Raw genomic sequence first — 25,289 nt, 5'->3', positions numbered from 1 at the left:
TAAAATGGATCTCAAACTTAAGTGGGAATGCTGAGAAGGTGAAGCTGTGGGAGGGCAGAGCCCCCACCAACGTCCAGACGCACCCACCCCATGGCCAGTGACACCTGATGTGAGAGACTCCACAGGCCACCAACAGCCCCAAGCACGAGTGTCCTCCGTGCCGCCCCCACACCACCACCAGGTGGGAAGCCGCCCTCGTAGCCAGCAGCAGAGAGAGAAACCGGAGCCATCACGCCAGGCCACCCCCGCAGCAGGACAGCCGAGAGGAGGGGGCAGGTGCAGTTGTGTCTACCTGAGGCCAAGGCACAGCAGAAAGCAGTGCAGCCGCAGTGGAAGTAACCATGGGGGTGTCTGGTGGGGGGCCCACGGTGCCCCCAGGGATGTCTGCACCACTCTCTGTCTTGACCTGGGAGTGGGTAAAGAGACGGATACACAAATGCCATGGACTGTGTGTCTGTGACACACCCCCCCGCCACGAAATTCACATGTGAAGCCCGCATGGGACAGCCTGGCAGGCCGCAGAGAATCGGGGTGGGATCCGCTCCCCTGGGTTAAAAGCGACTGGGAAATAAAAACAATGCGTGAAAACTTTCCCAGGACTGCATCGCCAACAGCCAGTTCTCACACCTGACACGGGCCACGACAGGAAAGCAAGCGACAGGCTGTTCCACCAGGGTCTCCCTGCCCCCGACACCCCAGGACCCTCCCCACACAGAGCCAACCCTCCCAACACCCCGGGACCCTCCCCACACAGAGTGCTGGCAGGAGTGGGGAGGAGCCTGTGGGGGAGGCTCCTGCAAAGCCATTGGGTGAGGAGACATGGCCACTCCACCTCTGTCTCTTGCTGTATGTCTGTCTCTGTTTCTGTCTTTCTGTCTCTGTTTCTATGTCTCTCTTTTTTGTCTCTGTCTCTGTGTTTCTCTGTCTCTCACTCTGTCTCTGCTTCTTTTTCTGTCTGTGTGTCTCTCTGTTCCTCCCTCTCTGTCTGTCTCTCTCTCTCTATGTCTCTCTGTCTCTGCCTCTGTCTCTGCCTCTGTCTCTGTGTGTCTCTCTCCAGCTCCCTCAGGATACCCCGCAGTCCTAGCACATGGCTCTCACAGGCCCTTTCTGGAGAAGTGAAGATGGAGACTGAGGTCCCAGGAGCTGCAGAGACGGGCGTAAGGGAAGCAGGGGTGGAGAGAGTGGGTGTGAAACTTGGTGGGAGGAGGGCCCAGGAGCTCTGGCTCCTCTAAGCAGCTGTGGGACAGCACTGCTGCCCCTGAGTCCAGAACCCTCTTGTGCACATTCTCCAACATCATTTTAGGTGGGAACAAAGTTCCCACCTAAAAACTAAGTGATCAGCCTGGTGTGATCGGGAGGGACGTCCACATCCTGATTATGTCAGGTTCTACAGCGCCGCGGCTGCCACTCACCCGAGTGGAGGTGAGGACAGGATCCCAGGGGCTGCAGGCCCAGGGTGACCACCAGGTCCTTCTAAGCAGGAAAGAGTGGGAAGGAAGGGTGGGAGGAGGGCTCCAGGGGCCACCGCTGGTGGTGAGGATAGAGGACAGGCCACAAGCCTGGCACCTTGGGAGTTAGAAGAGGCGAGGAACGGAGTCTGCCCTGGGTACTCTAAGAGGAGACAGCCCTGTCCAGATCTGGACCTCAGCCCAGTGAGACGCACTCTGGACCTCCAGCCTCCAGACTATGAGAGAACACGCGTGTGCTGTTCTGAGCCACTGAGTCTATGGCAACTTATCATAGCATCTGGCTGTGAGGGCTGAGTGCAACCATTCCCCTCCCAGGAAGCTCCTACAGGAGCAGGCCCTGAGCAGCGTGGGGGAGGGCCGTGGACCTGTCCTGACTGCAGCCGCACCAGCTCTGTCACCAGCCCCCTTGGTCTGGGCTGTGGAGGAGAATTCCTGTTCCCACAATCGCTGGGGGCTGGCTCTTGCTTTTGGAATTTGGGGCGAGGCTGTGTGCTTTGGCTCTAGTACACAGAAGACTGCAGAGGTGGGGGTCCCTGGGGAGGGGGTGCAGGAAGCCCTCTCCATTCTTAGGGCCTGAAGGTGCCTTTTGCTTCCTGGCTGCCAGCAAGGAGCAATGGGGCGACCTCATTGTGCACACAAATGTGTGTGCATGCACGTCCATGTGTGTACAGGTATGTGTGTGCTTGTGTGTGTGTGTGTGTGTGTGTGTGCTGAGCCATCCCAACTTTCCCTCTGGGTCATGCTGCTTTCAAAGCTCTCTGGTGGCCACCCTGCTCCTGGTGTCCTGGAGCGTGTGGTGGAATGAACCACAGGGGAGGGACTTGTCCCCTGAGGAGCAGGGCTGGGAGCCCAAACGGTGGGAAGGACATGAAGTGACCGGGTGAGAGGCGGTGGCATGGGTGGGAGGGGTGGGGAGAGCCAACAGGCAGAAGCCTTGACATGGGGTCTTGTCCACTAGGCTGGGGACCCCCTGGGACCTGTGTGGTAGGAGGGTGGGGGCTGGGGGCCCCTAGGAAAGCCCGTGTGAGGCAGGGGTGTGTCGGGGCTGCCCCAGCAGCCAGGAGCGTGGGGTGGGCCATGGCGGGAGGTGGGGTCCTGTGGAGGCCGGTGTGGTGTGAGGGGCTGGTGCGGGGCTCCCACCATGCTTGGGAAGAAGGTTCTTGTGGCTGCCCCAGGTCCAGAAGCCCCTCCTGTGCTTTTTGGGATCACAGTCGGCACGGAGTCACTGCCCGTTGAAAAGCGGAGCTAGAATCAGAAGTGCTCAGCCTCACCTCACCCGCGTCTCCTTTGCCAAACAGTGTGAACAGGAGGCAACCACCTGAGCCCTGCAGCTGTTTATAAAACCTGCCGAGTGACACCCTGAGTCCAGTCATGCAGAGCTCAACCCGGGGACATCACTGGTACCGGGCGGGAGGAAGAGATCCAGCAGGCTGGACTCTCCTCTTCACAGCTCAGCTGCATCCAGGACAGACTAAGCCTCGGAGTCTTTTCGAGACGCCCTCTCCTTGCATAAGACGGTGGTCAGCAAAGGTCAGGAGAAGCGTGGCCTCAGCTGGAGGTCTGGACTGAGTGTGGAATTCCTGCAGGGTGAGATGCAGATGCCAAGTGTGCCCTGCCTTCCCCTCAGTGGGCTTTGTCCCTGGTCACAAAGTCAGTGGAAGTGCAGCCCCAAGGCAGGCGCCATGCTCACTCTCTATCCCATGTGGGCCCCCAGATGTGGGCGGAGGCTCTGCCCTGTGGTCTGGCAGCTTCTCCCTTTCTGGCCCCAGGGCCACCTTGCTGTGGGTTCCTGAGGGGAATGATCACCCCTCTTCTCGCTCCATCTTCCCAGGTTTTCAGGTCCACATCCAACGCTCGCTGAAGCTAAACGGCATCTCAGTGAGCTTCCAAAAATGCCCACCAACCGCCTTCCTTCTTCACCAGGCCAGGCAAGGGCTCAAAGCACTTTTCCTGCAGGAACCGAGGCACTAGCTCCTTTAACAGCCACCAGCAAGTCCCACCTCCCCCTCCCCCTCTACCAGACATCCCCTTTCATCCTCAGGGGAAGCACCCGGTCCCTCCTTGGCCTGGGCCCCCTGGAATGGGCTGCCTGGTCCAGCTGCATCCTGTAGGAGCCCGTGGGTGGCTGGCGCTCCGTGTCTTCCAGGCACTTCTGTTGAAGGCATTTTGAGGAGGTTGGAAGATAAGTGTCTAGTTAGGCATTAGAGAGAAGTCTCCCTTCACGGTGGCAAAGTTAGGTTGTGTGTCTTTTCCTGTCTTGGAAGCAGCCGCTCTTGCCCCATTTGTGGATGCTGGGAGTGAGCGAGGCCTTCAGGCTGGCCATGGGCTCTGTTCAGGCTTGAGCTGTGTCCCCTGAAGCCAGGGGGAGCCATTGACCTGCAGCCTCCCAGAGGAGGGGCATGAGGTCTGCCACTGGCCTTTCCAAGTCGACTTCCTTCTTTTGTCCTGCCAATTTTCTAGGGAAGAAAGCTGCCTTTTCTCTGGAGGCTGGAAAGAACTGTCTGGGAGACTGAAATACAGCCCCTTCCTTTCTGTCTTTAATTTCCCTTCAAAACTGAGCAGGAAAAAATGATGCCTTTGGTCTGGGGCCCTTGCGGGCAGCATCAAGCCCCCAGCACCCCTCCCCTCCCCTGTGCTCTGAGCGAACCCCACATGCACATGAGAAAAGGCGGGAGAAAAAGGTTTGGGAACAAAAGAACAGGATGTTCTCCTCTTCTTCAACTGTCTTTGAGTCGGAGCCACTCGTCTTTAGAGCCAGAGAGAAGCTCTGTTTCTCCTTTTTTTTTTTTTTTTTGCTGAAAGAGAAAACACTGTTCCAGCATGCCTGCTTAGAAAAGAGAGATGTTTTGTGCCAGCTGATTTTCAAAAACACCTGGAAAAGCGAAGGACCTGCTCCTGGAATCTGTCCCCAGCAGACCCTCCTGCCCCACTTGCACTATCCTGAGCAGTGCGGGGGGCACTTCTGACCGCAGCCCCCAGCCCCACTCCTGCCCACCCTGCGCTTCCGACAGCAGCTCTCGGTGTCTGATGGGCCCAGAAAAGAGGAAGTGGCCCAGATGTTTAGATCTGGATGTGCGCCCGGAACGCCGCAATGTCATGTGGTCAGGTTTTAATGTGGATGTTGGGTGGGGGAACCGAGTGCTTATTCTACTTATTCCTTTCAAGCAAATTGATTGATGAAACAGAACCAGGCTGCCTAGGTTCGGTTTCCACAGAGCAGTCTTTGAAGAAAATGAAACATCTCCAGAAACATCTTTACCAGGCCCTTTCCCTAATTTCCACTTTTCCTCAGGTGAACCATCTTTCCCTACCTGGGGCTGCAGAAACTCAGCCAGTTACCTCGGAACCACAGCAACCCTCCCGAGGACCAGTGAGGTGGGCCTGGCCACCAGCATGGCCACAGAGGGGTCCTCGCCCCAGAACAGCTCACGGGGGGTTTCTCAGAGTAAGTACGACATGCACCTTGCCATCTGCCTTCCCTTCAACTTTCAACTTTTTAAAAGTTTGTCCCCATCTATTTAAAAGTGTGTTTATTGTAAAAAGTAAAAGTTCAGAACTGAAACAAGAAAAATTCCCGTCCTCCTCCTAACAGCAGTCACTTCTGTTAACACTTTAATATGCGCCTTTTGAGACATTTGCTCAGCATGTCGTCAGAAACATTTTTATGTAGATGGAATCGTGTCAAAAATATGTTCTGAGATTGGCTGATTTCATTTAACCATTAGCCCTGGACATCCTTCCACTGGAGTCTGGCTAACATGGTGAAACCCCATCTCCACTAAAAATACAAACAAAAATTAGCTGGGAGTGATGGCAGGCACCTATAGTCCCAGCTACTTGGGAGGCTGAGGCAGGAGAATGTTGTGAACCTGGGAGGCGGAGCTTGCAGTGAGCCGAGATCGCACCACCGTACTTCAGCCTGGGCAACAGAGCGAGACTCTGTCTGAAAAAAAAAAAAAAGAAACGAATAAAATAGGCCAGGCACAGTGCCTCAGGCCTGTAATCCCAGCACTTTGGGAGAGCAAGGCAGGCGGATCACCTGAGGTCAGGAATTCAAAACCAGCCTGACCAACATGGTGAAACCCAGTCTCTACTAACAAAACAAAAATTAGCTGGGCTTGGTGGTGGCTACCTGTAATCCCAGCTACTCAGGAGGCTGAGGCAGGAGAATTGCTTGAACCTAGGAGGCTGAGGTTGCAGTGAGCTGAGGTTGCACCATTGCACTCTAGCCTGGGTGAAAAGAGTAAAACTCCATCTCAAAAAAAAAAAAAAAAAGGAATAAAAAGGGAAGAAGTTATCTGTTCAAACATAATTTTCAATTAAAATATTCTGTACAACATGTTTGCTTCCAGGCAAAATGGAGTAAAGAGACCAGATTTACCCTCCCAACTGAAACAACTAAAATATCAGACAAAATATATGAAATATTGGTTTTCAAGACACTGTACGGAAGGCACCAAAGGAGAGAGATACCTAAGAGATCGAAAATGAACAAGATGAGCCTGTGTTCACCCTCAGCATACTTTCTACAAGTGTCAAAGTTGCAGGGCGAGGCATGGTTACCCGAGAGGATCCAGCAGACTCCCTGAGTTAAGGAGGTAAATGTGGGAGTCTGGGTGTGCTCAGGATGCCAATGGTCACAGAAGACTATAGGAGACAAGAGGGTTTTACAGAGAGAAGGGTTGGGAGATGAGCACATAAAGAAAAAAGACTGAAAAAGTGAATCCAGCACAAAAGAACAGTGGAAAAACTGGAAGTGGACTATACGTGTGAAGTGTAATCCTAAAGGAGGGAAGGATATATAATTTAAATTTGAAAAAACAATGGCTGAAATATTTCCAAATTTGATGAAAACTATAAACTCATAGATCTGTGATCCTTAACAAACTCCAAGTGCAATAAACAAGAAGAAAGCTATGCCAAGGTACATCATAATCAAATGCTTAAAAACAATACTAAAGAGAAAATCTTAATAGCAATCACAGAAACAAGTCACATGATGTAGAACAATAAATATTGGATGACAGCAGATTTCTTGCTGAAAACAATGCAAGCAGGAAACAATGGAGCAAAATTTTTAAAGTGCCAACATTAAAAAGCAATCAAGCTAAAATTCTTTACCCAGTGAAATTGTCTTCTGAAAACAAAAACAAAATAAAGATTTCTTCAGACAAAAGCTAAAATAATTAATCACAGCAGATCTGCACTACAAGAAATGTTAGAAGAAGTCCTTCAGATGGAAATCTGGATTTTCACAAAGGAATCAAAAGGATCAAAAGTGGTAAGTGTGTGGCTAAACAGAGACTTTTTCTCATTATATAAGTCTTTATGAAAAGATAATCAACTGTTTCAAACAAAAATGATAGCAATGTACTTGAGATTTGTAACACATGTATAAGTAATACAATACCACCACCATAAAGGTCAGGAAAGGAGATATGGAAGTATAATGTCATAAGGCCCTTACACTACACATAAATTGATATGATATCACTTGAAGATAGACCATGATAAGTTAAAGACGTATGCTGTAACCTCTAAGGCAAACACTAAACTAACGAAGTTACAGCTAATAATCCAATGAAAGAGAAAAAATAAATCATAAACAATATTCAATTCATCCATAAAGAAGTCATAAAAATGAAAAAAATGAATGAAAAACAGGACAAATAGAAAACAAATAGTGAAATGGAAGATTTAAACCCACATATCAATAGTTACATTAAATGTAAATAGTGTAAACACCCAAATTAAGAGGTAGAGGCTGTCAGATTGGATAAAAAAGCAGAGCCAAATATACGCCTTCTTTAATTAAAAGGGCACAGATAGTTTAAAATTCAAGGAATGGAAAAAAACTCCAGCTAGTCCAATCAAGAGAGGGCTGGAGTGGCAATATTAATTTCAGATAAAGTACATGTCAAAGCAAAGAATATTACCAAGGGTAAAAAAGCAACGTTTCATAAAGAGGCAATTTTTCAAGATGACATAGCAGTCCTAATTATTTATGCACGTAATTACAAAGCTTCAAAATACATGAAACAAAATTGATAGAACTGCAAGGAGAACATTTTAAAATCACAATTACAGTAAAAGACTTCAACACCACTCTCTCAATAATTGAAAAAAGAGCAGGCAGACAAACCGGCAAGAAAGAACATTGGACAACATCGATCAGTATGACCTGACTGATGCCTGCAGAACCCTCCAACCAGCCACAGAGGAATTCGTCGTCTTCTTCCCAGAACACCTGACTGATGCCCATAGAACCCTCCCCACAACCACAGAGGAACTCATGTTCTTCTTCTTCTTCTTTTTTTTTTTTTTTGAGATGGAGTCTCGCTCTGTCACCCAGGCTGGAGTGCAGTGGCACCATCTCAGCTCACTGCAAGCTCTGCCTCCCCAGTTCAAGTGATTCTCCTGCCTCAGCCTCCCGAGTAGCTGGGACTACAGGCGCCCGCCACCACGCTCAGCTAATTTATTTTTGTATTTTTTAGTAGAGATGGGGTTTCACAATGTTAGTCAGGATGGTCTCTATCTCCTGACCTCATGATCCGCCCACTTCAGCCTCCCAAGGTGCTAGGATGACAGGTATAAGCCACTGCGCCTGGCCGATTTTTAGGTTTATAAGGAGTGGCCGTCCCTGGAGCTCAGCTATGCTTGGGAAGCTGAGCCTCCCAGTCACATGGGGCAGGTGCAGACAGGCTTGTACCAGGGGAGGTTGGCTGTCATGTCCTGTCCCCACCACTGCCCACAAGCTGTGGGGCCAGGCCTGGGGTCCTACCACACCCGGTCCACCAGCCACGGCCCACAGCCCATGGTGAGCTCAGGGAGGTACGTGAGACAGATGGAGCTCGGCCCTGGGAGACCTCCGCTTCCTCCCCCAAGGTCACCCCCACCCCAGGAGGGGTAGGGACCAGTGGGCAGATGTAGAGCCACTGGGTACTAGAGCAGAGGAGCCTCGAGATGAGACCCTGCACGCCCATCACACCCTCTGATTATCAGAACGAAACCAATGCAATCCCTTCCTGGGCTCTCAGCCCTTCCAGGACTTCTCACTGGTGCAGAATTCCACCATATGCCTCATCTCCATCCTGGCCCAGGGTTAGCCCTGAAGATCAGGGGGCCCAGACCAGATACTTCCTGCTCCCCACAGTGATCCCATGGGATTGAGCCAAGCGGATGCCCTGGCAGGGGGGCTTCTGGAACCTAGTGGCCTTCACCAAGCCCCTCTGCACTGCCTCTCTCTGCAGCTCCCAGGCAGCATCAGGGTCTGTCTGGCCCAAGGGTCTGCAGGCTCCAGGCAGCATCAGGGTCTGTCTGGCCCAAGGGTCTGCAGGCTCCCAAGCAGCATCAGGGTCTGTCTGGCCCAAGGGTCTGCAGGCTCCCAGGTAGCATCAGGGTCTGTCTGGCCCAAGGGTCTGCAGGCTCCCAGGCAGCATCAGGGTCTGTCTGGCCCAAGGGGAGATGGAGGGCCCAGACCTCGGTACATGGGCAAGTGAGGACTGAGATGTGTGGACAGCAGACCAAGCCCATCTTCCAGGGAGAACAAAGAAAGTTGCACTGTGCTCACCTGGGCAACCCCTCCTGCACAGGTCCCATCAGAAGAGGCATGGCGCCACCCCTAGCCTCTGCAATAAAGAAATCAAGATGACCTAAGTTGTACAAGGTCGGGCATCCCTCAGTGGCACAGGAACAGAACCACAGGTCTGTCCTGTTGTGCTTTTTTGTTTTGTTTTGTTTTAAATAAAAGTGGTGGTTTTTAACCCCTTCAATCCAGAGCTCTTCTGTCTTGGTTGTGGTCCCACAGAACATTCTCTGTCTCCTGACTCCTCAGTGAGACTGAAGGAATGGCTGCCAAGGAGCAGAAAGGCAGCTCTGGGGACTGAGCCCCATGTGCAGCTGACAGGCCATGAGCTGAGATATCCAGTAGGGTTGGGAAATAACCAGGAATAACTGGCAACTAGAATCCCAGGAGAGGGGCTTATCTTTCATGAAGTTCCTGGAAGTTATAAGCGTTAAAATTAAAGAGGCAATTTCTGCTGGGTGCAAACTGTTTAGCACCAAGTGTCCATGCGCTTGCGAGAGAGAAGCCCAGGACGGAAACCCCCAGGGGCAGCAGAGCGACGCTGTTTTGTCCATCACTGCCAAGCAGCCAGCAGCCCCTGCACTTACTGGGGAGAAGCAGGTGGCCAGGGCAACAGGCAAGGGAGGGAGGGTTTGTGTAGAAGAGGAGCTGATTTTTTTAAGTGCATTCCCACTTGGGACATATCTATGGACACTTGGAAAACCCAGGAAAGAGAACAGGTCAGTTCCATTCTACAGTGCAGCACGGTTACTAAGCACTTACTGCGTGCCCTGAGTAAGATGGGGTCCCTGCTCTCGGGAACGGTGGGACATGCTCGGCAACTTTGAGTTACCAGGGAGTGGGGAAGGGTTCTGCAGTTCCCAGCCTCTGAGGACTGACTGTTGATGGAAGGCCTGGGCCACATCAGGTGTTCACCCTGAGGACCCTTGTCTAGTCCTGGGATCCCATGAAGGAGAATCCTGGATTTGGGGTCTGTTGTTCAGAAGAAAATGACCCGAGATCGGCCGGGCACGGTAGCTCACGCTGTAATCTCAACACTTTGGGAGGCCGAGGCGGGGGGATCTCGAGGTCAAGAGATGGAGACCATCCTGGCTAACACGGTGAAACCCCATCTCTACTAAAAACACAAAAGATTAGCTAGGCATGGTGGCAGGTGCCTGTAGTCCCACTACTCAGGAGGCTGAGGCAGGAGAATGGCGTGAACCCGGGAGGTGGAGCTGGCAGTGAGCTGAGATCGCACCACTGCACTCCAGCCTGGAGGACAGAGTGAGACTCCTTCTCAAAAAAAAAAGAAAGAAAGAAAAAAGAAAAAAAAAAAAAATGACCCCAGATCGTGAGACCCGACTGAGCAGCCGTGAGCAGCTGGATGGGCACAGAGCCATCTCCTGGTCCTCGCCCAGGCTGTTCCCGAAGAAACCATTTCCGGGGTGAGTGCAGAGAGGACAGCCCACCCTCTACTCCTAGAGAAACAGCAGGGAGGAGAAGGCTGGAGTTCAACCTCCACCCCCACTCCCTGAGTGTCAGCCAGGATGATGGAATCTGGTCATTTCCAACAGAGCTTGTGCAAGCAGGAAGCAGCTGGATAGCAGCAGCGACCTTTTTAAACTCATTTCTTTCGACTTGGTTGATAGAGAGTACTGGAGTTGAGCTAGCCCCACCTCTCAACCCGTTGCTCTCAAGTTGCCCAGTGTGGAAGTGTGGAAGAGACATGGGGTCTGGAGGAACAAGTGACACCGGTTCGGCAGGGCCAATGAGTCAGCAGTGGGATGGCAATGACAGCCAGGACCCAGCACGCACTGCCCCCTCCCCGGGCTTGGTCCCAAAGGCTGAACTCTGCAAATTGCAGAGACCCTTACACAGCAAGAAAATTTTATAAATGGGAGGCACCTGCAGGCTCCAGGGGAGGAGGGAAGGGAGGAGAGGAAAGGAGGGAAGAGAGACAGGAGAGGAGGAGAGAGAGGAGAGAGAGACAAGGGGAAAGAGGAGGGAGGGGAAGGGAGAACGAAGGGGAGAGAGGAGGGGAGAGGAGCAGGGAGCACCTGGCAGGGCTGATGCCCATTCTCATCCAGGAGCAAGGAAGGACCAGCTCCCAGGCTGGCCTTCTGTTAGGATAGATCCTGCTGCATAAGAGGCCATGGAAGCAGGACCTGCCAAGAAACTTCCAGGACCCAGGGCAAGATGTCCATGTAGGGCCGGCCCCTTGTTCAAAAGTTAAGAATTTCAAGACAGCAACAGCAGAGCATTAAATCAAGCTCAGTTCAGGGTCCAGGAAGTGGGGCATGTTACATGCAAAGGGCAATGGAGCCCTTGAAAATGCAAAAGGCATCTACCCTTGTGCACAGGCTGTGTGTGTGCTTGTGTGAACATGCATACGGGTACATGTGCCGTGTGAACGCGTGTATGCATGTTTGGAGGGCAGATGTGTGTAGAAGTGTCATCAGGTACAACCCTCCTCTACCTCAGTGGACCCTGGGCTCCCCCAGACCCTTGGAGAAACATGGTGAGGGCCCCTCACATAGGGCCCTTCAGGACCCAGCCACATCCCAGCCAGCCAGGAGCCCACAGTGTCCATGCCCAGGCCCCCGCAGTGTTCAGAGTCCATGCAGGGTGCTGCCTATTGGGTGGGCCTGAGGCTCCAGGAAACAGACATGACAGCCCATGGGCAGGTGGCCTTCTGGTCAACAGCCATGAGGAGGCCTCAAGAGAAAGTTGCCTGGCAACCCCTTTCATCTGGGACAACTGGTCTAGCCCAACTGACAAACAGCCTGAACTTGAGGCTGCCTCCTGCCAGAGGCTCCCTGGGTACCAGAGGCCAAGGGGAGCTCCACCATCCCCTTTCCTGGGAGGGGCGAGTTGGGCCAGCCAGCCTCACTGTGGCCGCCTGGCAGGGCTACAGGCCTGCCCCTTGCACCTCCCCACAGCCTTCTGGAGGGAAACACTAGAAAGGCCACTTCCTACACCATGTCCCACTGGCTTGGGGTACTTCAAACCTGGAAACTAGTGTGGCCACAATCTCCTTTTGCAGCCCAAGAGTTGGAGGCTGGTTTCTAAGGAGACAGCCAGTGCCTGGGGTGGGTGGCAGGTGGGCTGTTTGCAGGAGGAAACCTCAGTGGGCCTGGGCCTGCCTGCAGGAGGGCATTGTTAGGAAGGCCATGGAAGACTCTCAGAGCCTGCATCTCCATTCAGGGGCAACTTCGTCCACCCTCATCGTCCTCTCTCCAACTGGCTGTCCTTACCTCCAGCCCAACACCAAGCCAGCTCCGCTGCAGGTGCAAAGGGGCCACCTGTCCCAGCCCAGCTTCCACATGTGAATGTCCTGTGCTCTGGACAGCCAGGACCTGCTGCCACCTGCTTACAGGGGCGGTGAGCACACTCAGGCATACCTGTTCATCACCCACAGGTGCCCAGCCCTGTGCTTACCCCAGAGCACGTGCACACAATGCCCTCTGGATGCCACAAATAATTTCTAGCAGCAGATGAGTCAGAAGGGAATGGACCCAATGTCTAGACCCCACCCCACCCCCATCCTGCTGAGGTTGCAAGCTCCAGGGGAGCAGAGGCAGTTGAGGACATGGGCCATGGCTGATCCCTGGCAACCTTGCAGCACCACCTGGGGGCCCAGCAGTGAGCACAGTGCTTGAAACACCACTGGGCAGGAAACACCACTGGGCAGGAAACACCACTGGGCAGGTATCACCCACACCTACACCGTGGAGCAGCCCATTCCAATGGCAAAGATTCCCAATCACACTATTAAATAAGAAAAGAATGTACTTTTTTTTTCTTTTACTACATATAGATGTTAAGCTTCTGTAAATCAAAAAACAGGACCGGGCATGGTGGCTCATGCCTGTAATCCCAGCATGTTGGAAGGCCAAGGTGGGCAGATCACCTGAGGTCGGGAGTTCGAGACCAGGCTGGCCAACGTAGCGAAACCCTATCTCTACTCAAAATACAAAAATTAGCCAGGCATAGTGGCATGCGCCTGTAGTCCCAGCTGCTTGGGAGGCTAAGACAGGAGAATGGCTTGAACTCAGGAGGCAGAGGTTGCAGTAAGCGAAGACTGTGCCACTGCACTCCAGCCTGCGCAACAGAGCGAGACTCCATCTCAAAAAATAAATCAAAAAAACAAATAAATGTAATAGCAAACTGGGTGAATGTTTGCAGCAAAATTACAGAGAAAACATATCCTTCACAGAGGAAAAGCTGCTACTAATCAAGAAAACAACACCGTAACGGAAAGAGAAATATAACCATAGACATTCAACACAGATGTCAACCTTGCCCATGGCCAAGGAAACAAACACTGAAGCCATCATGAGACTTCGTTTTTCAGTTTGCTACAGTTTGGAAAGGCAACGAGCTTGCCCCTGTGTGGCTGGTGGGCATGGGGGCTGGCAACAGCTTTCTGAGCGGCTGCTCCTCTAAGAACAAAAGCAGTTCCATCCCTCTTCCAGGGAAGCTCAGGAATCACTTACAAACATAAACAGGAATTTGTGAAGGAGGCCACCCAATACAATGTTACCTGCAATGGCAAACTAAAAACAATGTAGCTGTTTCATGGGAGGAAATGGTGAAACCCATGTCCCTACATTTGTACCTTCCAGCACCAGGCAGAAGTGCAAATTGAACTTTTAAAGAATATTTGAACATTGAGAAATAAAAACACAATCCCAAGACTTCCAACTGACTAAATGAACCCCTTCTTGGCCACGGGGACTCCAGAGAAACCTTAAACACTGGGTTCCCAGCCATGAAGGGATGAAATGCCGGACATGCCTCATTATGCCCACTCCCTCACTAACCACTGCCATTGAGTTTCTTTCTTCAGGATAAACAGAAAGCCCTTTTGAAAGATTTGCCAGACTCCCCACCCCTCATGCAGTTTTGACACAACCACCAAGCAGCATTCCTTCCTGATAACAGACCCCGACTGGGGACTGGCTCTGGCTGGTGTGGAGGCTGCACACAGGATGCCTCTGTGTCCTTCATTTCACCTTTTGACCTACAGAGCCTCATTTCAATGCACTTAAATCTCTACCCCAAAGTGAACACGGGACACATGTAACCACACATGTGAGCTCACCATGCATGCGTGCCCCTCACTCTTGTAGAGTACTCACAGCGCCTCCTGTAGCCTCTCAGCCACCCTGGTCAGCACGTTCCTGTCTCATCCTCCCCACCCTCAAAGTGCCTGCTTCTCTGGTTTAGGGCGGAGGCCATGCCTCCCAGCCTGTGGATGGTTACTTGCAGGCTTCAACTCTTTAGAGAAATAAAGCTCTCCCTTCCATGTTTATGAATCTCATGAATCTTCAGTTGACAACATATAAAGAAATGAGCATGAAATGATTTTCAGTAAAATAAGTAGGAAACAAAACTGCAGATAATTAGGTGATTATCTTGGGAAATGGGAATCTGTGGGTCGGGGGAGGGAATTTTTATTTTCCTCTTCACAATTTTCTACATTTTTCTAATTTTCTAATTTTTCTAAAAAATTTTCTAATTTTTTTTACAATGATCATACAGCACTTTCATAACAAAAACTAATAAATATTTTATTTCACAAAACTACAACCTGGAAAAGGTGTGATAAATGTGTATGAGTAAATATTCCATAGCAGTTAGAATGGATGAGGCATTTTTATCCACACAGCAGATCTTCAGAACATGAGGCACTGCTACTGGTACTGGGTATGGCTTTGGATGCTCTCCCAGTGGAGGTCTGAGGTGACCCTGAGCCATCTGCCCTCACCTGGCTCTGGGGCAACACGGGCAGGGGTGGGAGAGGCATCAGGTCTGGGAAAGGGCACAGTCCACGGGCTCCATTGGATCAAGGCAGTGCCCTCCACCCCATCGGGCCTGAGTGGAGATGGCCTCACTGGCTTAGCTCTGCCCAAGCAAATCCACCCTAGTGTTGACTCCAGGGCATCCACCAGGTCCCCACCTCACCCCCTGCCCCAATTACTTATGTTCTTCTTTTTATCAGAAAAACATTCGATGTGGCCGTATTTTCAATAACAGCTTAAGTCAGTCTCACTTGGCTGTGATAACTCGGAAGACTGGTGATCAGAGAGGAGGAGGAAAAGGGGGATGGGGGAGGGGGAAAGAGGGAGGGAGGGAAGAGAGAGGGAGAGAAGAGGTGGATGGTGGGAGGATGTTTCTTGGCATGATTCCTGCTGGTTCAGACCCAGTCCAAGTTTCCCGAATCCGTGTTCTGGAGTGTCTGGCACTGCCACAAGATGAGGGGGAGGCCCAGTCACATGCGTGAGGACATGGGTGCATTCTCCTTATGGCCAACCGGAGTTCCCACCAGGCACACGACTTCGTTAACAGAAGCAGCTTCTCAGGCAAATCACATGGCACCCCCAGCCCCTGCTGAAGTGCCTCCTCCTCCTCTCCAGCTTGCCCAAGGAGCCAGAGCTCCAGCTGCATTGGTGCTGGGGGTGGCTTCACCCCGTGAGGGTGACACTCCATGGGCCACTGGGAGGTTGTTGTGCAGTCCTGGCCAGTTTACAGCACAGAGATCCAAACTTTCACCTAATACATAAGACAGGAGCCATTTTCATTTGACCAGAGAGGGCCCCAGTGGGAGCCTCTTGGCTCCCTGGCATGAGCCACCACGCTTCGCTGGGCCCTCAGCTCCCAGGAAGAGCTCCTCTCCCTGCGGCATTCATGGGAAGTGCCTTCAGTTGCTCCAGTTCTTCACCCCTCTCTGTATCTGCCCTATGCCTGCAGCTTGGCAGGGTATTTGCTGCTTACATTTTGAGACTGTCAGAAACAAACTGCCTTCAAAATACACAGTGGAATCTGACACCAATGATGCAGTCCAGAATGCTTTCTTGCCCTGGTGACAAACTTTCCGAGTATCTTACGTTAGTTTAGTGGGGCCTTCCAGCAGCTGTCCCAACTCAGAGATAGACCTGCAGGCCCATGGGGCAAGACAGAGCCCTTCCCCACCAACCATGAGCTTGGATGGAAAGTATCATCCCTATGTTTGCTGCAAGTGTGTAGTATGATGACAGATGTGTTGGCAGCAGGACCATGCTGTCCAGGGAGGCATCAACACTTTGCAATGTCAAGACAGTTTACAAGACCCAAGAATGCTGCTCCCTTGGTGAGACAACCACCTTGTGCTATAAATCCCCTGACAAGTCACCAAGACTTGAAGGGAGGAGGCTCTCTGGAGTGTGAGCCCACTCTCCCAGATGCTAACTTGGATGGCTGCGAACCCAGTCCTGCCTCAGCCACGGGCAGTCTCTTCCTTGGAATCCAAGTACATTGCTGCCACCTGTGCCCATGGTTGCAGAGACTCAGGATGCCACCCGCAGGAGAGAGTTGCAGGAATGCCTGGCCTCACTGCCCTGGGTAGGGAGCCGGATGTCCAGGGCAGGGAGGACTGGCTCTCACATTCTGCAGAAAAGACTATTTGTGTACACCTGGGGCCCTGTGTGGGGTGGCGGAGTCAGAGACACCTCAATGCAATTCATTGTTCTGGCAATGGGGAGGGAAGAGCCTCTTTTAGTAACTCCCAAAACTGCCATTGAAGAGGGGATCCTGGACACAGCCAGTCTGACCCTCTGAGGTGAGAAAAGAAACTATAACACAAGGACTGCTGCAGTTGCTCTCTAAGCAATAGGCTTGACCCAGCAGGCACTGTTTAGACAGCCCAGCAAGCTCCCCTGTTGCCAGGAGAATCCCAGAGACCCTCTGGGACCCTCCAGCACCCAGGTATACCAGTTCCACTCCACAGCTCACCCAAGATGGACATGAGGACTTCAGATCGTGATGTCCAGTTTTAACTAAACTAACTCCCCAGAAACAGGACGCGTGACTTCACAAGGCTTTTGCCGAGGAGCCCTTGGCTGCAGGGAATGTAAATGGGGTAGGTGCATCCAGGCAAGGATGCGAGCAGACCCTCCAGTCTCTTGTGGTCTGGGTCTGCCCTGGGAAATGGCCAGCAGGATTCTTGTCGGAGGCAAGCTGGAGGTTTCTAGGTCCTGGGTTGGAGGGAGAACTATGTGATTCCCCTCAGAAACCTGGGGATGGAGGGATTGGACCCTTCCAGCCACCTGTGCTGAGCCCATCTGCTGCCTCCTAAGGGGCTCCTAAAGGGCGAAGGGTGGAAGTCTCCTGGGCCATGCCCTGAGCAGACACCACCCTTTCTGCTCCTTTGCAAAGATGCCTCTCAGGATCAGAGCTGGTGGCCTGGTCCCTCCAGGAGGGATGGGAGGGCCAGCTTCCTTCCCTGACAGCTGTGGGAAGATGGATCCCAGTCCAGGCCTTGAGTGCAGTTCCCTGACCTTCATGGTAAGCGCCATGCCTGGTCCCCTCATCTCTCTGGGGAAGAGGTAATAAACACTGTTGGGTTTCCCTGACTCAGGCACAGTGACTTACACATCCTTGTCACAACCTGGGCTGTAAATGCTGCACCACACGTTCCCAGCATGAGCGAGTGCTGCCTTTCTTTAGGAGATGGAGGCACAGCCGCCTCTGGGGGTCCTGCTGCCTGTGGGCACCCATCAGGATAGAACTCACAATCTGCCCACCACTGCCTACCATGTGGTCCCTCAATATCCCCAGGCCTCCTCCCACCAATTACCCTCAGGCTTCTGTGCCCACTGCAATCTCATCGTAGTGACATCCATGATGTGGTGAAGACTTGAAGAAAAAGATGCTAAATGAGGGGTTCCTTCCTCAAAGTAGAATGCCCCTTTTGTGGGCTGAGAATTGAAAACTGAGGACAGGGTTCGTTCCTTGAGTCCACATCTGCTGCTGCAAGGAAAATCTGCAGTACAACCCCAACCCAATCTGCCTGGCATCTACACCTGTGCACTGGGCAGGGGAATGAGTGGGTCCTTGCGACTGGGACCCCAGGGAGTCCCCAGCGGTGGATGAGATGGGCCATGGAAAGGGACTCCCCCACCACAAGAGCTGCACAACCTGTTAAAGGGGCTGAGGCCTCCATCTTAAAGACAAGTGGCTTTAGGCTGGGCTCGGTGGCTCACGCCTGTAATCCCAGCACTTTGGGAAGCCGAGGTGGGCGAATCACTTGAGGTTAGGAGTTCAAGACCAGCCTGGCCAACATGGTGAAACTCTGTCTCTACTAAAAAAAAAAATAGCTGGGTGTGGTGGTGGGTGCCTGTAATCCAAGCTACTCGGGAGGCTGACAAGAGAATCGCTTAAACCCAGGAGGCAGAGTGAGACTCTGTCTCAAAATAAATAATAAATAAAAGATAAGTGGCTTTGTGAGCCCAGGGCTGGGGACTGTCCTGGGCAGCTACGAGGCAGTAGACCCAGCTGGCCTGCTGTCCCTGGGAACTTGGGACTTGGGCAGGTAATAGCAGCATATCTCAGCATATCTCCCAGGTAGAGGAGTGGACAGGGGAACGTTCCTTCCTTCTCGGGGATGATTGGCACACACAAAGCGCCTTCTGTATGCACACAGGCCCATGGACAGGGCAGGAGGCAGGGCAGTCAGGGGCGGTGGCAAGTGTCCTGGCAGGAGGGAGGATGCACCCCTGGTGAGCATCATCAGGAGATTGTACGACCAGGCTGGAGAAGGGGAAGCCCGCGGGACCAGGCCACAGAGGGGCATCTTGTGGCCCATCAGATGGCAGAGACTTCCCTCAGGCAGCATTCCCTGCACACTCACTGACAACACCCATGAAGGCATGCGGATTCTTCCAGAAGCAGCTCAGAGCCACACAGGGAAGCCTGCAGTGCAGTGGAGAAGCAATTCTCTGGGTTTCTCAGGGGCAGGCAAAGAGGTGTGTGAGCCCCCTGCGCTGTGGACCGCGGGACACCTAATGGCCCCCCAAGCCTCTGCAGAAGCACCAGTCACCATGCCCAACGATCACATCCCCTGTCCCCAGGTGAGGCCTGCGTGGGAAACAGGTGTCCACAGAAATCCCTGAGCCAAGGTCCCTTTGTGATCTTTTCTGATTTCCCAGTGAAATTTCACCACAAACTGCACATTTGGAGCATGGCTGCTGCAGCTTAGGCAGAAGCAGGCCTCGGTGGTCGGGCACAGAAGCTGTTGGAGTTGCCATGTCTCAGGCCACCTCCGGCCTGGGCACCCAAGGCTGACCACATGCTGCGTTGAGTGGAGGACGAACCTGAGCCCCTTCACCTGGAAGGGAGAGCAGTAACTCACTGCTGATTCACTTTAATTTCCAGCTGGCAGAGACTTTCCTCCAAGCTAGAGCTGATAAGATACAAAGACTAAGACTAAAACTCCCCAGGTTGGGGTAAGATAAATATCACTAAATTACAGTGAGTGTTTAGGTGGAGAGCACCTCAATAATCATAATTGATTCCCACACATGTTTCTTGGCAGTTGGGCTTCCTTCACTGCTCACTCAGATTCCTGGGTTATTTAAAAACTCACAGCCAGGAGTGGTGGCTCATGCCTATAAATCCCAGCACTTTGGGACGCCGAGATTGGCTGGGTGGGGGGAATCACTAGAGGTCAGGAGTTCAAGACCAGTCTGGCCAACATGGTGAAACCCCCTCTCTACTAAAACCAAAAATTAGCTGGGCATAGTGGTATGCACCTGTAATCCCAGCTACTCGGGAGGCTGAGGCAGGAGAATCACTTGAACCCAGGAGATGGAAGTTGCAGTGAGCCAAGATCATGCCACTGCACTCCAGCCTGGGTGACAGTGTAAGATTCCATCTCAAAACAAAAACAAAAACAAAAAACTCATGTATACAGGACCCTGGGAAGGCATCTTCTCACTGTCACCGCTGTCTGCCCTTCTACACATGATAGCTGTGTTTCACATGTTCACCGGTGTGTACGCCTGGGTGTGCTTCGAACTGAGGAGCCAGGAGCCCAGGGCTTCTCTGCTGCCCACGAATCATGCCTTCCTCTTGCCCCCGCTGCCCAGCTTGCAAGGCCCTTTTACTGAACTTACTTTATTTTGATTGCGATAAAAACCAGTAAAACCCAAAAAACAAGTGCATATAAAAGTATGCCCAGTGCACCTTTGGAAAACCATTTTCTGAACTGGGTGGTTTTTTCCCTTCTGGGTCTCTAATCACAAATTTGCCTAAAAGATTTGCACAAATATTTACCTGAAACTGGAAGAGGTGTTTCCTCAACTATGAATCGTGGCCAGTCTGGGTCCCTTTGAGGCATTTTCCCTTGAGAAATGCATGGTTATTAAATTTAATAGTCAGGGCAGATGATTCATCTTTTGGATGCAGTCAGAATGATGGCTGAAGATAAATGTAGAATTATCCTTCTAAGTATCCAGTGGTCTGGCAACGTTCCAGGTGTGCCATGAAACAGGTAGGCATGCTTCACATCCACCTCCCTTTTAATAGTTTTAACAGTCCATGAACCAGAGGTGATATCACAACCACCCTGTAATTCAAAATAAGCGTCGTGTGGCAACACCGGGGGGGGGGGGGGGGCGGGGAGCAGGTGAAATGCAAGGCACTTGGGTGTGGCAGCCACTTGAACTTCCTGTTCATGCCTTAGAAGGCATGTTCATGCCAAAGCGTGTGTCTGCAGGGAAACTCGGGGCACGTGGGAGGCACAGCCAAGGCTTCAGGAGTCAGCATGGCAGGCAGAGGCTGCACAGACAAGGAGAGGTGGACTCAAACAAAGGCGGCCTAGGGGGCAGTGTGCAGGCGACACCCAGGGGATCTTGTGCACTTAAAAACGCAGTGATCCATTTGCAAAGTGAAGAGCACGCAACGGGAGCACACATCCGGACCCGGAGTCGCCATCCTCCCGCGTGGGGCAGAACCACCAGGGCCAACGCAGCATGGGCAGGGAGGGGAAATGGCCCCAGCAGGCTCCCTGTGACGTGCCACAGTAGCGTTCTGTCCCATGTCAGGCAGTGCTTTTCTTAGAAGTTCCCAAAGCTCACGCGGAGACCAGCCCGTGTGTGAATTTCAGTCTTGCCGGCTACTTCGGGTCGCGAGGCTCACGGGTTTGCTCGCACTATGGGAACAAACCTGGGCACCAAAGTGGGTGCTGGCTCCGCGCATGCACCTATTTCAACTCCAGCCACAGCCTCAGGCCAAGACAGTGTCTTCAAAAGAGGCTCCTGACCCCAGGGTCAGAGTTGGCTACACCATGCCTTCCCGACATGCCACACCGTGACGTCACGCCGCGGACGCCCCTCACACAGGGACGCCCCTCACGCCGCGGACGCCCCTCACACAGGGACGCCCCTCACGCCGCGGACGCCCCTCACACAGGGACGCCCCTCACTCCGCGGACGCCCCTCACACAGGGACGCCCCTCACGCCGCGGACGCCCCTCACACAGGGACGCCCCTCACGCCGCGGACGCCCCTCACACAGGGACGCCCCTCACACAGTGGATACGCTACGAAGCCCTCACACGGCAGACGCCCCTCACGCGGCGGACGCCCCCTCACGCCACAACGCCCCCACAGATGGCAGACACCCCTTACCGCAACGCCCCTCACATGGCGGATGCCTGACTCCATGGACGTCCCACACACGGAGGACGCCCCTTGCCCGCGGACGCCCCCTCTCACACTGCAGACACGCCGCGGACGCCCCCTCACGCGGTCCACGCCCCCTCACGCGGTCCACGCCCCCTCACGCACTCCACGCCCCCTCACGCGGTCCACGCCCCTTACGCCATGACGCCCCCTCACACAGTGGGCGCCCCTCCCAGCGACGCTCACCATCAGCGGACGCCCGTCGTGCCTCCGACGCCCCTCACGCTGCAGACGCCCCTTCACGCCGCGGACGCACCTCACACAGCGGACATGCCTCGACGCCTCCTCACATGGCGCACGCCCCTCACACGGCGGACCCCGACCTCGCTGCCTTCTAAACGGGAGAGGAGGAGCCATGGCCACCGTGACAACCACAAAACAGGATGAGCCCCGCCTCCCAGAACGGTGGAGTCGCGGTGGGAGAGGCTGAGTTCACGAGGGTGTCCCACCCCGAGTGAGGAGCGCGCGGGTGCCCTTTTGTTCCCAAGGCCGCATGAGCGCCAAGGCCTCGCGGGGACAATGGCCACGGAGGGAGACGGGGTCCGTGGTGCGCCATGAACGCTGTTGGTGGGGACCCCGCGGCTGCGTCCGCTGAGGTGGAGGGGCCGGGAGGACAGAGCCCCGCGGACGCCGCCGCCCGCTTCGGAGCCTGCCGGTCCTGGGCTGGTGCAGAGAAGGGCGGGCCCAGGCGGCCGTGCTGGGAGCAGCGCCCCCTCACGCCGCGACGCCCCTCACACGGCGGATGCCTCGGCGTCCTGCGGCCGCACCTCCTCAGCCTGGAGACCAGGCCCCTGCCCCGCCCGCTGCTGATGAGATAAGGAAAAGCTGTTTTGAAAAGCTGCGAGGACGAGGACGCGCATTTTAACCTCCAGGGACGGCTTCAGCCCCGCCCTGCCCTTTGAAAGTGCTGGGAACGGATTTTATCAGCAAGCGAAACTGTCCTCAAAGCTCCGTGGCCCAGAGGAAGGCAGGGCGAGGACGACCATGGTCCCCGGACCAGCCCCCTGCAGGCTCAGCCTCGGAGCACCCCCGGACTGGACGTGCGGGCATCGGGGGTCCAGGCTGCTCCAGCCACCCCACTGTGAGCCCGAGCCACGCTGCAGCCTCTGGTCACTTGTGGGGGTCCCCCGCGTCCTTTCCTCCAGGCCGGCAGTGGGCTGGGGCCACAAGTGTCCCCGCATACACTGGCCGTTCCCCAGGGACAAGGACACTTGCCCTGAGAAGCTGCGGCTGCCTCCAGAAGGTCCCAGCTCGGGCTGTCCCGGGCAGACGCAGAGAGAAAGGCGAGGCGGGGACGGGCCTGAGGAACCTGGAAGTCCCTGCAGGGCCCCTGGAAGAGGCAGGCAGGGGGTTGCCCCACAGACAGGCCCAGGAGAGGACACCCGGGCTGGCATCCTGTGAGGAGGGCGTCCAGCAAACCACACTGGTCCCAAGGCCTCTACAAAAGTAGACGGGCACCTTACAGCAGCCACCACTGAGGCAGCACTAGGAAGGCGTGGTGGGTGCCCACTGGCCCCGCAGAGGGCAAGGGCATGCACACGCCAGAAGGGAACGTCAAGGGGAGCAAAGAGAACACCCTCCTCCTGCAATGGCTGAGGGGATCAGGCCGCCCTGTGATGCAAACATCTCAAGGGGCTCTCCCTTGCGCTATCCCATGTGGACTTTAACTCCCAGTTTGGAAAGTAACGATGTCATCTTCTGTAGTCTCAGGGTCCTAGTGAGCGTATGAGGATAATAGTGTTACATGTTATGTAAAGGGATTGTGAACTGGCACGGGGGTGAGCTTTGCAGGGCCTGGAGCTGGTGACTCTAGCTCAGGAACAACCCCAGGTGGGCTCTGCCCTACCCAGGAGAAATGGTCATAAGGGGAAGAGTCCAGTGGGCGTTGGGAGCATAGGGGCCATTTAGGGTTGCCCTTTGAGCTGACAGCCCAACCCCGCCCCCCAGCTCCACCTGCCCTCCCAGGACATGTCCTCCCCAGACCTCCTGACATCTGCATTTAACCAGGACCAGAGCTCAGCCACCTGAGGAGTGAGACACAATGGCCCACAATAGCCAACCTCCCCCAGTGAGACCTTCTCAGGGTCTTGGGAGGAGTCATGAGTGTGGGAGGCAAGGCTCCCAGCCACACAAGGGTCATGAGCCCACCAGCAGATCTTCACCCAGGATGGCTCACTGGTCCTCAAGTAGGGGCAGAATTTAGAGGCATGGAAATGGCTGCAATCCTCAGGCTGTGCTACTTTGCATAACATGGAACACTATTATTCTCACACACTCACTAGGACCCTGAAACCACAGGTGACATCGTTACTTTCCAAACTGGGAGTTAAAGTCCACATGGGGTAGTGCAAGGGAGAGAGGAGGGGCTGGAAGAGCCTGGGAGGGTGGCCCTGGCCCTGAAGCTGGACACCTGGATGCTACACCCAAGGGCGCTCTGAGCCCATCCCAGGCAGGGCCTGGCCAGGTGCAACCCTGCTACAGGTGCCAGAGCTGTCTGCCTGCAGGAAGTGGCCCCTCCACTAGGGTTCTTCTGAGGATGCTGGGAATGGTTTGCAGGCAAGACTACTCCCAGCAGGGTTGGTGGCTCACGGGCAGCTCAGGTATCTGCAAACAGCCAGCACAGGGGTCTGCTGGGGGTGGGGGCTGGCCTCTGGTTCAGCTTCCGGTTTTGCCACTGAGCAGCCTAGGCCTCTATAAAATGGAGTGATGGCGGCATCTGCCCTGAGGATGGTCTGAGAATGGGAGGCAGTAATTAGCCTGAAAGGGCTTGGCTGGACGTCAGTTCCAGAGGTGTAGGTCAGCACTGAGCAGCAGTGGGACTGCGCTGCTCAGCTGGGAGACAGGGCTCCAGCCAGGGGAGTGGGAACAGAGAGATGGGGTGGGACCTGGGCCATCTCAGCGGAGGCCTGGCAGGGCCTGAGCTGGGCAGGTGAGGGGTCCCCCACCACCAGCCTCGGAGCTCCTCCACCAGGAACAGGAGATGCCCTGGCAGTGGGGTCACCCACTGAGGTTGGAGACGTGGGCGTGGCAACAGCCCATGGGGAAAATGCTGAGCTAGCTCTTGAAAGGCTAGAGAGATACAATGTATCAATGCAACAGTGCATGTCAGGGAGGAGATTCATGGGTAGGGAAGGGAGAAATGTCCCAGAAACAGGAGCAAGTTAGGGTTCCAGGAGGAGGTGAGGGAAGATGGTTCCTCTGAAGGTAAATAAGGAAGAGAGCCCCGAGGTACCCAGCAGGGTAGGAGGCAGAGGGGGGGGTCCAGGGCAGGGTCCTGAGGGAGTGGTTTCCAGAGCCAGCCGGAGGATCTTGAGATGAGGCCAGGGAGGGAGCTGAAGCCACTGAATTGGACACGTGGAGGAGGCAGCGCAGGTGGCCAGGCTTAGGGCTCCTGGGAGGCTCCCACACCCTCAAGGCACAGATCAGAGGAGACCCTGCCCAAACCAAGGACAAAGTAAGGGGGTGTAGGGCGCTTCCAGCCGGGGGTGCCAACGCTGGTTCTTCATCAATTTGGAGCGCCAGGAGAGGGCGGGAACTAGTCCTGTACGGAGACACCCTACTTTGGGCTGCCCACACCCCCACCCCCTCTCAAGCAGCCAAGTGAGGCGGGTCCTCCCCTTCAAAGGCAGGGGCCCTCAGGCTCCTCTGGAATTGGACGTCTTGACCCAGGACGGCCTGGTGAGGGGTCGGAGCTGACTCCCGCCAGGCTCTACTGCAGCCCCTGACCGCCCTCACGGGTGGCCAGGCCCG

At 54.2% G+C, this 25,289-nt stretch overlaps 1 long non-coding RNA gene across 1 annotated transcript in view; it reads right to left on the bottom strand.

Moving 5' to 3' along the window:
• Positions 1-21,590, bottom strand: part of LOC103214916 (uncharacterized) — a 58,467-nt gene extending 36,877 nt beyond the window's left edge. The window contains exon 1 of the long non-coding RNA XR_489881.3: positions 21,486-21,590. This is a non-coding gene — a long non-coding RNA (uncharacterized lncRNA). The remainder of the gene's footprint in view (positions 1-21,485) is intronic.
• Between the last annotated feature and the right edge of the window lie 3,699 nt (positions 21,591-25,289).

This window comes from Chlorocebus sabaeus, chromosome 4 (genome assembly GCF_047675955.1).
Source record: "Chlorocebus sabaeus isolate Y175 chromosome 4, mChlSab1.0.hap1, whole genome shotgun sequence".
Taxonomy (NCBI): domain Eukaryota; kingdom Metazoa; phylum Chordata; class Mammalia; order Primates; family Cercopithecidae; genus Chlorocebus; species Chlorocebus sabaeus.
Note: the sequence above shows the minus strand (reverse complement) of the source record. Positions and strands in the feature narration are given on the sequence as shown.